General features: G+C 37.4%; 1 protein-coding gene across 5 annotated transcripts in view; it reads left to right on the forward strand.

Moving 5' to 3' along the window:
- IRAG1 (inositol 1,4,5-triphosphate receptor associated 1) overlaps positions 1 to 15007 on the forward strand; it is a 61254-nt gene that overhangs the window by 3548 nt on the left and 42699 nt on the right. For all 5 annotated transcript variants that reach the window (XM_015631864.2, XM_015631876.1, XM_015631863.1 and 2 more), the window contains exon 2: positions 7091 to 7211. The gene's annotated coding sequence lies outside the window, so the exon portion shown is untranslated. The remainder of the gene's footprint in view (positions 1 to 7090; positions 7212 to 15007) is intronic.

The raw sequence follows: 15007 nt of genomic DNA on the forward strand, positions 1-15007 counted from the left end.
GAGATCTGTGGGTTTGGACATGTAAAGCCTGTAGAATATGATCCTTATGCTAACAGGGATTGCAGGGGCGAAGCCTGCAAACCTGCCAGCTAATGTATGTCAAGTGAGTATGTAAACCTGGAAGTCTTTTCCCCAACTAAAGCATATTTTATGTTTTGTCATGATGCACATACATGCTTTAGAGTCACTGCTGTCCCCTAATTTATGTGTAAATATGCCTGGTGATTGTCCAAAGAGCTGCAATCTCATGGCTGTAAAATACAGCCCACTGGATTAGTTACTTGGATTTCTGCTACCAGCAAAGGGCTTGAAAAGTTGATATAACAAACAGTGGTGGTGGGGAAAGCTTTTTATGTAGGAGCTACACACTGTTTTCTTACCCACTGTAGTGTTTTGCATCCTGAAAATGAATGCATGACAGAAATTCTGGGCTGCTGGGGCAAGTACAATAATTGCTCTGGGGTAGAGACTTGCCTTCTGAGTAAAATTATTGCTGTTTATATAATTCTGCAGAATGTTTTGTAAGGCTGAAGTTATACATGGGGAATTTGGCTCTGAGCCTTTGCTTTTGAAATCGTCAGCAAAGTTTCCATTGACTTCAGTGTTGCCAGAGAAGGAACTTAGTGAGCACCACAAAGGTAAAGACTGCCTTGGTTAGGACAATCTGAGCAGGAGAAAGCAGGTCTATTTTCACCCATCTTATTTTGGACTTAATTTGTAATAAAAATTACAAAATCTGTAAAATGATAGCTTTTTCTGAAATTTTGGAAAAGAAAAATCCTCTATTTAATATTTAAATGTTCTTCCAGTTTCCCCAATCTCTTTTAGAAGGTAGTAGAATATAGTAAGGTCTCATATATCAATTAATGTTTCCTGTTAGGACTTCCAAACTTGGGCTGAACTGTGCTGTAACTGCTGAACAGAAAAATTAAAATAAAACATCTAGCCGTAAGTTGAAGCAGAGCTTGTGGAAATAATTAGACAATGTATGAAAATTGCTTCCCAGTTTCAGCTGCTGAGTTTCCCATATTTTTCTTTATAAATAGTGAATGAAAAGCGCTGACCTTTGGGCTCATGAAAGTAAAATTTCATGATTGGGGCCTGACTGCAGTGGAGGGTGGAGTTTGTCCCAGGAGGAGGTTAATCTAAGTTAATCTGATGTTCTGCACATCACCTCAGACAGGACCAGTCTTGGAAGCAAACCTATAAACTGTGCCTTGTTCCCTTATGCCAGCAGAGTGGATCTCATCCAGACTTCCCCGAGGGCTGTTGCAGTTAAGAACTTATTCCTATTCTTTGTTAGGTAAAATAATCAGCATTGCTCTAAAAGCTGGTTTTAGTAAGTACAGTAGTCAGTGGAGCAGACTGTTGAAACCCAAGCAGATTTATCAGAGCTCCCAAGAATCTTAGGAACCTGAAGCAAGATTAGGAAGGCTTGAAAACTACTCAATGCACTAAGTAAAAATATCTGTATAGGACAGGGAGAAAGAATTTGTAGGATATATTCTAAAACCTCAGCATGTAAAACTCAGTTTTTATCTTCATGTTGAGCTTTTGGGATCTGTTTGAAATCTCTTCTGCATAAAACACCTCATTAAAATGTCCCTTCCAAAAGTCATATATTATGTGCTAATGGAATAGAGTCACTGGAGTATTAGCAACCTTGTACCTTTATAAGAAGCTCTTGATATTTCCTATTGTATTCATTTTTTGCAAGGCTTTGACATTTTCAGTTTAACAGATTTTCAGGGTTTTTTTTAGTAAAATAGCAGACATCAACCATCTCACTCTCTACAAAGCTGACATATAATTGTGACAGAAAGATGAATAATACCTAAAGATCCCAAAGGAAATGGTGCTGTTGCTATTTGGTATTTCCCTGTCTAGTAATGTGTTCAGAAATTACATTAAATACCAAGTGATTTTTACTGATCACTTTAGAAATGATGCTAAATTTGAGGACCCAGAGGAAAAATACTGCATACAAGAAAAGTAGCCTGGGCTACAGCGGGAAGAACGTGGCCATTGTCCAGAGAGGGGATCCTGCCCCTCGACTCAGCCACACCTGGAGGGCTGTGTCCAGTTCTGGGCTCCTCAGGACAAGAGAGACAAGGAGCCACTGGAGAGGGTCCAGGAGAGACCACAAAGGGGATGAGGGGTCTGGGGCATCTCTCTAATGAGGAGAGGCTGGAGCTGGGCCTGGTTAGTTGAGAGAAAGCTGAGAGGGGATCTCATTAATGCTTATAAATATCTCAAAGGTGGGCTAAGAGGATGGTGCCAGACACTTTTCAGTGATGCCCAGGGGCAGGATGAGGAGCAATGGCCATAAACTAAAACACAGGAAATTCCATCTCAACATGAGAAAAAACTTTACATTGAGGGTATCAGAGCACTGGGACAGGCTGTCCAAGGAGATGGTGGAGTCTCTCCAGACACATTCAAAACCCACCTGAATGTGTTCCTGTGTCACTGCTCCAGGTGACTCTACTTTGGCAGATTGGACTGCCAATCTACAGGGAGATTGGACTGAATGGTTTACAGAGGTCCCTCCCAGCCCTAATTATTCTGTTATTCTTATTATGAAAATAATGAGTTGTATTTCCTTAAACCATCTAGCAAGTCAAACTCTCTTCTTGTAAATCACTGTTGCTGTTTGGAGCTGTGGAACTTTGCCATGTGCATGACCCATGGGTCTGTCTCAGTGGACTTTTGATTGCTCCTGAGAATCTGGCTCCACTTAATATGAGGACAATTTCCTTTTTTCTGTTGCTTAGCAGGCAAAGATCAGAGTTGATGGACATTTTTCCCTTCAGAGCAGGACTTGGTAGGTTTCTTGTACAGCTTTTTACAAAATGGGCACAGGCCCACCAAGTTTTGCACCTAATTTTGTTCTTAGGTAGTAGTTGGTGACAGGTTTTCTCAGAAAAGTCTCTTAAACTCACAACAAAAGCCTTGCAACTCACAATGTATCTTACACTCATCTGTCAGCTTTTATGATTCAGAAGTTGTGAAGCTGGGAGGTTTTTACTTCCTTTTGAAGGTGAGTACTGTACAATCGTCCTGTGTACTTATCTTCTGAGCATCTGCTTGGAAAATAAAACAACGTACCATTTTGACATCCAAGAAAGTGCTATAAAAAGTCTGTTGCTATGTTTAAATGCCTACACTCAGTTGCTATAGCAATAAAAATATCAAAAATGATGTACGAATTGCCACAGTGCATTACCAGCCCTTTCCTGGACAGGGAGCTTATGGGACTGACAATGTGACAGAGGTGCTCAATGTGTTGAAAGCAGAGCTGCTTCATAGTTCCAGGCGCCCTGTGGTGTCACCTGAGATAAAAATGTGTCCCAACTGTGTGAATCCCAAACTGGCTGGGTCAAACAGTTGGGTCTCTACTGAATTTAGTTGCTTCTTCATGACTTGTATGTTGAATATTTGGACCAAGTTCCCATTTCTCGGCAAGACAGGCTGCTGAAAATGTTGACCTTTCTCTAAATTCCTTCAGTCCCATGATAGCAAGTGTGAGAATCAGCTTACAGACTGCATCAGCCCATGTCGATTTTTCTCCCTGTAACATCCCAGTGGTCAGTGTAAAATGTCCTTGTTCCTGAGGCTGTTATGGGAACACTGCTATCCAAAAGAAAAGAAATTAAATAGTAGCTAATGGAATCTTTAGCATCTCTGTGGGGCTCAAAGCCTTGAACATTCAGTTGCTTCTCGAAGAGAGCAGGAAATGCAACTTCCTTCATAAAACATAGCAAGCAGATGAAAGCATGTTATTCTGGCAACTGTAAGTTTGGTTATGGAATTGAATTGTTTCCTCAGACATTTCTATGCCTTGTTCTCTTGTCTCCTGAGGAATGTTAGAGGAAAGACTTGGAGAAATTGAGGCCTTGTTTGAAAGTTAAATAACTGATTCTCTTTATTCCACTTAGCTTGAGGAACCCTCAAGTTTCAAATGAGATTGGCTCAAACTGCAGAACAGTGTGCAGGCCAATTTGCATATGGTAATCCACAACAGTCTCATAATTGTTTCAAGTATCTTCTTTAACATACTCTTAGAAGTCCAGTTGAGAAGTCTGACATCAAGAATGTTTCAATGGTAGAGACACATATTTTTAATTTTTGTTTCAGTTGTTATTTATTGATTAATGCTCTTTATCAAAGGTATTATAAATATGTAGACAAATTGATTCTTAGAGGCAACTATGATACTCTATAGTTTGAAGGCCCACTTAAATTCTGCCATACCTCTAAGTACATTTGGGATTTTTTTATTTTTCAAAAAAGCTGGATAAACCACTGACATGTACATGGATCACAGTTTTTCTCAAAATAAGGGTTGCAATGTTGCATACATAGTTGTACCCCTCTCATTTCTACTAGCTTGTATTTGCAATCTCAGTACAGTATTTTTCTGTAACAAATCTTGATTCATTGATCTTTGGGATTTAATTGTAATGTTTCTATTTTGGTTTGAAGTGTTGAAAAATGTGACAATTTGTAGCTTTACAGCTGCACAAACTCCAGTGACTGTGGAAGCATGTGTCTTTCTCAACCTCTGTGGGGATTCTTTGTTTACCTTCCTACTCAACAGTTCCACATGGAGTACTGGAGAGTTACCTGTGTTTATCCTTAAACAAGAATGTCAACAGCACTGATTGTGGGTTTGGTTTGTTGGTTCTTGCTTGGTTTTGTTTATTGGTTTTTTTTCCCCCCAGATCTAATAGGGGAGTCCAAATGTTAGATCCATAAATATTTATTGATACTTGTTTATTAAAGTCCTGTGTGATTAAAATTCCAAAAGTTACCATTTTATGTCAAGCTTGGGAGGTGTTTCTGTGGCTGCACATTGTGTGCCTGTAAAACCAGTATATCTGCTCTTCATTTACAATATTGTAATTTTAATGTTGAGAATATGTGATCGCATGAATGATTTACTTGGGGAAGGGGAGAAGACAACAGAGGAGATATGTGGAATTTAAAAACTGTGGCTTTTGTTTTTCATGATGCTGTGAAATACTTGAAACAAACCTGGTTTCCCTTAGAACTGTGTCTATAGCACCCTCACCACAGGTGTTAGGACACCACTTTATTCTGTATTTCTAAGCTATTGTATATAGTCTCTGTTTCAGATGCTGTACATGTGAATTTGCATCTGCCATGGAAATACAAACTTCCTGATATCTGCCAGTTCCTGCATCAGCTTAGCCTGAAACTCATCAACAGCTTATGGCAGTGCAGGAGGAAGAGGGAGACTTGAACACACAACATTAGCTACATAAGCTTCTTTCTAGAGAAACAAGTATTACATGTCTATTGTTTAGAGACAAATTTCTTTTTATTTTGTCAAATAGCCTTCTTTAAGTGTTAGCTATGCATTTATTCTTTCCAAAATCTATTTTTGGTATTGTTTTCCTTGGACTAAAACTTATGCTGTTACTCTGGTTTTCAGCCAAATATCTTTCCCCCTTCTCTGCCCTCCCTTCATTCCCTCCCAGTCCCCTTTGAACTTGTCCGACTTGTTGAATTTGGCAGGAGAGGATTGCAAAAGTATTACACTCTAACAAGTGAAAATCAGTGGTTTGGTAAGAGAGGACAGACCCAGCTTAGTGCTGCTAGGAGGAAAGGCTCCACTATGAGCTGAAATTATCACTGATTCTCTTTAATCTGCCAGCTGGCAACCTGGCATGTGTGAAGCTTAAAACCAGGCACAGCAAATGCTGTCTCTTGGCTCTCCAGACTGGTAGGAGACTAGGAGACAAGTAAGCTTGCTGTGAGGGAGATAAGACTCAAAATCATCAAAATAAAATACCCAAAGAACAGGTTTTGATAGCTCAGCTGCTTAGAAACAACCCATTTTTTTAATGTAGGGAGACACAGGTCACTAAATGGTCTGTTTGTGCACTGCTATCTTTATTTTGGAAAAAAGTTCATAAATATCTGTGTTACAGATTGTGAAAGCTGCAGGCTGATAACTCCTGTGATTTCACACCAAGTTCTAATAGTTGGTGGCAGTCCATATGTTTGTCTCCTTTCCAAAGTGGTGCAGAGCACTGTTAGTTTGTAACACACACCCTCATCTATTTTGCAGATTTTTCCATCCCAGGCTGCAATGCCTAAAATGAAAAGATTTGAGGTTTCTGCACTCTTTGGGAACAGGCTATAGACTCTGCTCAGCCTGCTCTTTAGGCATGTCAGTCAGGTTCATGGGAATGTTGTTAGTGGACAGGTTCTTCCCATGGCAAGTAAATGTCAGCCATCCGGGTAGAGGCAACCATTCTAATTAGACTTTCCTTATGCAACAGATGTTTTGAAGTTCAGCCAGGGAGAATAAAGTAATACCCAGAGACAGCAGCCCTTATCTGCTTTCTGGTCATTTAAAGAAGGCAGCTGGGGCTCAGAAATCTGTTCCCTGAAAATTTCCTTGCATCAGAAGTGGTTTCTCCTCCATTTATGTCCTTATGTATATGTTCAAGGTCACCAGACAAGCTCTAAGGCTGATGAAACTCTAGAAGTTCCACATCATGAATGCTGCTCACTGGGACTCACTAATTTATGTGCCCTTTATGTCACCCATCATAGGTTTAGGGCTTTGCTTGTTTTTTTAATATATAGCAAAATACTGCTATCTTTCTCTGAAGATTTGGAGTATGCAGATATTTGCTTTATGGATGAGGAGTATTTTTGTTCTCCTTTTTTTAAAATAACATTGGGAAAACCAGCAGCACTAAACAGATGCTCTCAAAATAAGATCTTGTGATCCTGTTAAAGAACTCCCCTTCTGTCTTCCTTCAGCTCACTTCAGAAGTTTCTAGAGATCCTTTTTGTAAAAGTAAACTCCAGTAAAAAATGGTGGAATGAGATCTCATTTGCTCTAAAGCAAACCGACTGCACACTTTGTTTCTGTTACTCACTGGTTTGTTATTCTGTGATTATTTGAAAGAAATTAACCTGTGGTAACATCCTGTTTTCTTTCTTTGGCTCATCATCTGTTTGGAAGGAGTTGTTCATTTTGCTTGAACAAACAAAAAAATCCCACCCTATTCTATCTAGAATTAAATTTGTTTCTTTATGTTTAAAACAGGAAGCTCCTGCCTAGGGCATTCCAACCATCAGCCTGCTGAAAATTCATTATCCTTTCTTCACCTGTGCTGCAAGGCACTATGCTGACCATGAGAATTCCAGACCTTGAGTTCCTCTGATAGGTAATAAGCTTTCTGCTTGCATTTTAAATTTTACTTCTGTTATTTGAAACAGTTGGGCTAATTTCTCATTTGTGGGTCTCATCCAGTGCAGTGAGTAAGGAGCCCTGTACACAGGAGAGTTGCACATGTCAGTTGTTATTCTGACAATTTTTAGCATATTTCAGTCTTTTTTTTCTTAATTAGCATATATGTTGATAATTTGCTAGCTTTTAAAACAATATAAAACAATGCTGTTTTATAAACAATTTTAATTAAACTGCTCTGTAAAAATTATGGATGGGGTCATGGGCATATGAAAACCCAAAAAAATATTCGTCAAAGATAAAAAATATTGTTGGATTGTCTAAATAATATCTAAAAAGCTATATATTTTTCTATAACTACCAAACATTATTCCACTGAACTGAATGCTCCACCTAGATGGATGTTCATAAAGCTCAGGATGTAACTTTGCATTCTTGGTGACTGGAAGTGCAGTGTGCTTCGGCTATGTGACAAAAGTGGGATTTAGTTCAGCAGTGCAAGAAATGAGGCAACTGCTTTTAGATAACACAATGAGTTTTACTGCAGTGTATTTAATCATTTGACCTTGCCTGAAGCAGGATTTATTCCACAGTACCAACATCTGATAAACAGTTCAGGTGAAGAAACAAGACCAGTGGCCAATTTCAATTTAGTGCATTTGTGATAATTTCTTCTTCACAGTAATGGATCTTTGCTCTATTGGCAAGTGTTTATTGGAAAGTGATGAAGAATTACATTTACAGTATTTTGAATGCTCTGAGGTTCTTAAAATGAAAAAAAAAAAACCCAAACAAAAAACAAACAAGCAAAAACCTCAATCTTTCCCAAAATATTTGTAGGACACAGCGAAAGATGTGTCATTATACAGTGAAGAACCAGATCCCTTGAGGGGGTCAGAGCTGAACTGTAGTATCCCTCACTTTCTTAAGCACACAGTTCCATTATTTTCTGCTGCATTTGTGCTATGAAATAATGCTCTAAATGGGTGAAATTTAATGTTCTTGTCAGTTAATAAGATTAAATAATGTACCAGTGCAAAGCATATTCAGCATGTTTCCAATATTCAGACCTTCCTCAGGAATATTAACCCATCACAGTAAAAGCTGCAGCTGGGCATCTTTGTGAGAATAAAGTGAACAAGTAACTACTGCCTGTCTTTGCAGATTAACCTGACTGGAACAATTGTGTGACTTACTAATGCCTGACTTTTGAGTTGGTACAGTTGAAGAAATACAAATGACGACAGAGTATGAACCTAATGAGTGAACTAAATAAATTCCATTACTTCACCCTGCTTCAAAAAATGAAGAAAATTAAATTTTTAATGCCAAAAACACTGATATAATGTCATTAGTAACTCTATAGCTGAATATTCATGAAGCTCTGCAGTACATTCACTTAAGTTACTGATTGTGATCCAAACAAGCTGTGTAGTTCAAATTTGCTTTTTGCTTCACCTCAGCTCAAAAGCACGCTCAACACATATTTAGAATTGAAGTGGATTTTTTCTGTGTATGATAGAAAAGTGTGGTGCCATTCACCCAGGCTGGCAAATAAATTGTTATGGACAGTACTGTAGTTACCCTGTTTGTTTATATTCTAGATTTCATTGTTTATTCAGAAAATAATTTCTGATTTAACTAGATAATTAGAATTTTAGAAAAAAATCATAGTTGGCTCTAATTTTAACAAAAACACATAAATGGCATGTTCACTTAGTAACTTTATCCTCTTTGTTCTTTTAAAATACACTTATTTTTTGTTTTCAACAAGGTTAAAAACATAACACTTGGAGGGAAACTTAGAAAATTAATTTGTAGGTTGTCTTTAAGTGCCATGGAAATTCAAATAAACATTGTTCTAACTAAGAAAGATTAACAACAAAAAAAATGTGCTAGAAAAAAATATTTATATGCCTTAGAAACCTTTTCAACACAATCAGATATCATCTTATTTGCACAGATCAAACAGTAACATTGATATTAATTTAATAAAATAGATTTAAATAATTTTTTCATATGTATGGGCATGTATTTTGTTTATTAAACTATATTGGCAATTGTTACTTGTTTGTAGTCATTTTCTGTGTGTAAAGAAGAAATGAAGGGAAGATGTGAAAAAAGATGAGTGGAACATACATTAAATGTTTCTAGAAAGCATAGAAACTCTAGTTCAAAGTTCTAGCTTTCTATTTCTCTCATTTCTTTTCATCTGTGAGAAAAAATATTGGGAAGATGATTTCCTAATTACTGCAGCTTAGGATTTGGATAGAACAGAACATTAATAAAGTGAATTAAGATTTTAATTCTTAAGAATTTGATTTCTTAGGCAATATAACTGGGAATTAAGAGAAGGATAGAAGCTGTCTCTCTTTAGCTTACTATTCCTTCCACTGCCCCAAATTTTTTGGAAGGTAATCTGAAGCAAGTCACTTCAGGAAAAATATATAAAAAACCATTAATTTTAACCTAACGAAGTTTGTCTCCCTGGCCTTCCCTGCAGTCATCTGAGAAGTGAAAGGTTCCCGCAGAATGCAATTCAGAGAGCCTAAATTAAATTCCTGATTTTAGGACAGGAACTTAAATTGATTCAAAAGCAAACAAAAACCCAAATCAAAGTAACAGAAAACTTCAGGAGACAAATGGCCTTAGGCTAAAGTGAGTCCTCATGAAAGGTTCCCTTTGTACATATTCTTATGCTTCTCAGTCTGTTGAAGGCAAGTGGTATTGTTGATGATATAGTATTGAAATGATGGACAGAATGAAATGGGTCTAGGCTCTTCTTCTTGTCTTGATCCTTCCCCACAGAGAACACCAGCTTTGGTGTTACTGGTTTTGGTAGGAACACTTGAAAGAGATCTTAGATCAGCATTTAGCAGCTGTATCCAGCCATATCCAAACTGATGAATGATTGAATGAAAACAGCTATTTCAGTCAACAAGTAAAATCTGCATTGTCTGTGAGACAACAATTGCTTCCTCAGCTTATCAAGTTTTGATTTCTTTAGATCAGTTCTAATAACTATAATAGGATTAATGCAAAGGTGGTATTCAGTTTAATTGAATTGATAAAGAGAAACAAGCAAACTAGATAAAGTTTCATAATGGTTATCAAATCTCAATGCCTTAGGCAAAACTGAGCTTGAGATCTTCAAAGGGAAGAGGGATGCTGAGGTGAAAATTTGGGGTTTGGGTGTTGGAAGAACTGTTTGTCATGTTCCTTTACTTACCTGTACTCCCAGGATTCGATATTGGGAAGCTTTCCCTGCTTAGTCCTGCTCTGCAAGGCATACAATGGGAGGATAAGGTATGACCTGCCAGGGTTAAAGGCATAATTGTGGTGCAGCAAAACAGCATAAGGAAAACTTGCAGGTTTAGAGGCAAACAAAATGTACAGTTTGTCTCTTCAAAGTAGAGAGTGGAAGCTTTGATTAGAAGTTTGTCTGTTTCTGTAGTGAGTAGTAGCTTTGATTGTGCTTTGTGGAAAAGAAAGTAGGTTTCTTACAAAATTTGCTAGACAAGAATTAAAAGTAGTTTGTTTTGATCTTGTGCATCTGTGATGGAGAATCTAGCCATAGTGAATGAAAACTTGTAATGATAATATATTATCTCTTTGTTGTTAAGGCAACCTTATTGTGGAATTTCTGTTAGAGATTGAGTTCACTAGGTACACACAGGAAATAATACAGTGTGAAATAACTTTTAGAGTTGTGAAGTCATGTGGCCTTTTTCAAGGTTTTAATATCTCAGGGGGGGAGGTCACCCATTGTATCTTAGACCAAGCTTATATTTTTGGTTTTTACATTTCTTTGCCTACTAAAACTTGATGTTCATACTGGCTGAACTAGTAATAAATATTAGGGGAAGAGATATTTCAAGCCTCTGTGCCAGAAAATGGATTTATTCCTACTGCTGTATATTCTGTAAGAGAAAACCAGTGGGAGTGCAAGAGCATCTTAAGACATCTCCCCAGTTTGTACCATTGATTTGAGCTGAGATTATTCTCATGTTTTTTCTGACTCAGTCACATGTGACACTTTTGGACCAGGAGTGTAGGCAGCACTGTACAACTGAATATATGTGACATGGAGAGGTGTCATCTCAAAATACAAAAGATACATTTTAGCAGTGAGAACAATCATTCACTGGAACAACCTGCCCAGGGATGTGGTAGTGTCCCCATTGCTGGAGGTTTTCAACATCCAGTTAGAGAGGATGCTGAATAATCTCATCCAGGCTCCCTTTGCCACAAAGCGTTGGGCAGGTCAATCTTTCAAGGTCCCTTCCAACCTGGGCTGTTCTGGGATTCAGTGATAATAAGTAGGAAAGAAATAGAGGACAGAAATAATAATTTGTAATCAAGAGCTGTGTAAACCTTCATGCCAGTCTCGGCTTCTTGATTTTCTGGAAGTTTCTATATTGATTTGCACCTTTGTACTTTGCACTAGATTTGTGTCTTCTATTAAAAGTTATTGAAGAAAAATGGGATTTTCTTCACAGGCCCATGAAATTGCGAATGTCCTTTAGTGTGTGCAAGCAAATGTGCCCGTGTGTCTAAGACTGCAAAGTTTGGAAAGTGCTAGTTTACTGTCATTTCTCCTGTGAAATTCAATTCTTTCTCTATGATGTATCTTAAAGAACTGAAAACACTTTTAGTGACCTGCCACCTAAATAGCCTCTTACAAACATCTGAAGATTGCTCATCTGCAAGAATCTAAAACGTGACAAAACATGGAGGTGCCAGACATTCTTCAGACTGAGATATGTTTACTTCTTCATGGAAGCTGCTTAGGAATCCAGCACAGTATCATCCTGGATCTTAGTCCTGGCTGTGGTCCTAGCATGTACTGTTTGTATTAACTAGAAGAATGTAAGAAAAAGTCCTTTTCTCCTGTTGCTTTCTTCTGCCTGTTGTTCTGTCCATCCATTTCTTCAGCATTGCCAATTACTCATGATGGACAAAAAGGAATTTTTTCTTTGTTTTCTTTCTCGCAATCAGTTTCTTTCAGAAATTGAAGCTGCTTCCACCAGAGAACATAAGGGCTGCACATCCAAGTCTTGCAAACCATTCATCTGATCTCACATAAGGATCATGTTCAGGCTACTCCTGAAGCCAAACTCTTCTTTAACACTCACTGGTCTCAACCATCTGCAGCTCAGGCCTTTCCAGGTCCAGGGGCTATATGGAATTACTACTGTACCTCTCCTCTAAATGCATCTGATCTCTCTTTGAACTGACTTATGAGCTCCAATTATTTGTCAGCTTCCTGTGGTAACAAATTCAATAATTTAATTGTATACTGTTGTGAAGGAACTTTTTTTTCTACTCAAATAGTTGGCTGTTAACTGCTTTTGGCAACCTTATCCACATGACTTGTGAGGAAGTGAGAGCAAATAATTAATAGGCCACCTTGTTCAGTCTCTTCATCACTTTCTAACCTGTTTCTATCCAGAAGTGTCTTTTTGCATGGAAACTGTTTGCAATTACTGACCAGTCTTTCTTCTATGAACCATTTATTTTTATGTTGTTGGGGGTTTGTTATTCTTTTTGGGGGTGTGTGTGCTTGTTTTGTTTGGTTTTTTTTGAGATGTGACTAGACCTGTTTTAAAGATTTGGTCTTATATTCTAAGCTGTTTCCAGATCTTTCCTGTTAATTCTTAACATTTTTGCCTTTTTGGCTGCTGCTAGTGTTATTTTCAGAGTAGTATTCAAAATTACTCTGATCTCTTTCCTGACTCGTAAAATGTAATGATGGGCTCTTATTTAACTGTGTTTTATATTTGGTTTTTTCTCATGTCCATCAATTTGCCTTTTCCACCTGACATTTTATTATTCAGGTGCTCAGTATTGCATAAACTACCTGGCTGTCTTCAGCTCTGATTTTCCCATCTCATCTTTAATCATCTGTACAGACTCACTTTTCCAGATTCTTCAGGACTATGTTGAACACCTCAGTATCCATAGAAGTGTAATGTTTGCAGCACACAGAACACCTTCTGTCCTTTATTTTCTTCCTTCAGTTACAGGACTTATTTCTCTTTTCTCCTGTGGGAGCAGTTTTCTTAAGATGCTTGATAGAAAATTTTGTCAAAACCTCTCCTTGAAAAATACATGTTGCCTGTATTAAAATACTTGTTGATTTCTGTGAAGGATTTTAATGAAATAGCAAAGTTTAGACTGCTGAACAGTCCTGTATTAATTTATCATTCTTTTAATCATAAAATATTACATTAATTTCTTATCTAGGACAGTTATTATCTAAAAGTTAGTAACTAGGATGAAAGTCTTAAGTGGTAATAAAATTACAAAGCAATCAGTCCTCAAATCACAAGTTTGTTTTGTTTGGGCAGGATAATAAAGCAGCTCAAAGTCTACATCAAAATATTGAAGGAGGTGTTTGGAAAGAATGAGCATCCTTCATTGTGTGCCTTTATCTCAGTCTTTTTAAGGCTTTTAGTTTGCCTTCGATTACCTCAGGTAGATGATGCACAACTTTTTTTGTCTTGGCATTTGCTAGAATGCTGTCCAGAGGCACTCTAAAACCCTAAGACTTTGGTTAACAATAAAACTTTTGAAGTACTGGTATTTCAGCACTTCTATTAAAGATTAGTCTTATCTATATAGATTTATGGTATTGTTAAAATTACAATGAGTTTCTATTTCTTCTTTTAAGAAATGGTTTCTAAATCCTTTACCTGGTTTTATATTTTTTATTTCATAATGTATTAGAATTACTGAATCTTTTCCATTCCATATATCTTTACCACTGTTTTAAGCTTAAAATAATAAGTTCCATTACTTTAATGCAACCTTGTTTACTTTATTTGACATAAAGAAAGAAAAGAAAGTTCAGGTAATAAATCTTAATGTATGTGACTACATACTTATTGTATACAAATTGTTCATAAATAGGCAAATGCAGAATGCCATTTTGACTCATCATATATAAAGTTATAAAATTAGCATAATTAGATACACATCACAATTTCTTAGTAGAGTGAGGACAAGAGCAATACTGAGTTCTAGCATAGCTTATAAAGTGCAGTGAAACAGGATAAGTGAACATGAATTTGGGCCAGTTTAGCTCAGTATCAAGGTATGATTGCTGCTCCTTTCCCACTTTGTCTCCTTGCTCCTCTCCCAGGAAATATCAAACTGTCAGCAGCTGAAATGGAACAAGGGGTGTTGTACCAACTCAGTCATTTGCACCAGAGCTGAACTGCTGCTTGTGAACTGAGGGACTGAAATGCAATTCCATGCCTTAATCACTGCTCTTACTGCAGACATGGAGTGCCCTGAAAAAACCAGACAATTGCAGTAGGTCTGATATTTCTGTGGCAAATTATGACCCATGGCACGTCCTGGAGCTTTTTTAAAGCCTCATAGAATATGGGTAACTCTGTTCCTTTTATGCCCTTCTCACATCCCTTATTTTCAATGTAGATTTTGAGGTAAAAATGTCAAAAGTAGTATGTGAAATGTAGCCCCCAAAGCATAGAACTCTCTTTCCCTGCAGAAGTAGTTCTCTGGTTTAAGCTCATCTCTTTCCTAGGGCCTCCCTGTGCACAACACTGATAAAACCATACCAAATGAGTGTGGGGTTTTTTTGGATGTTGATGAGATGAGATTGTGCATAAAGCTGGTACATTACTTTTTGGATCAGCTCCTGGATATAATCAGGAATGGAATGGTGTTGACTAAATAATTTTATCAGGGAAAGATTTTGACAAAGGACATGAGGAACATTCTGCTGCATTTGGCTAGTGCTATTCC

This window comes from Parus major, chromosome 5, assembly GCF_001522545.3.
Source record: "Parus major isolate Abel chromosome 5, Parus_major1.1, whole genome shotgun sequence".
Lineage (NCBI taxonomy): Eukaryota > Metazoa > Chordata > Aves > Passeriformes > Paridae > Parus > Parus major.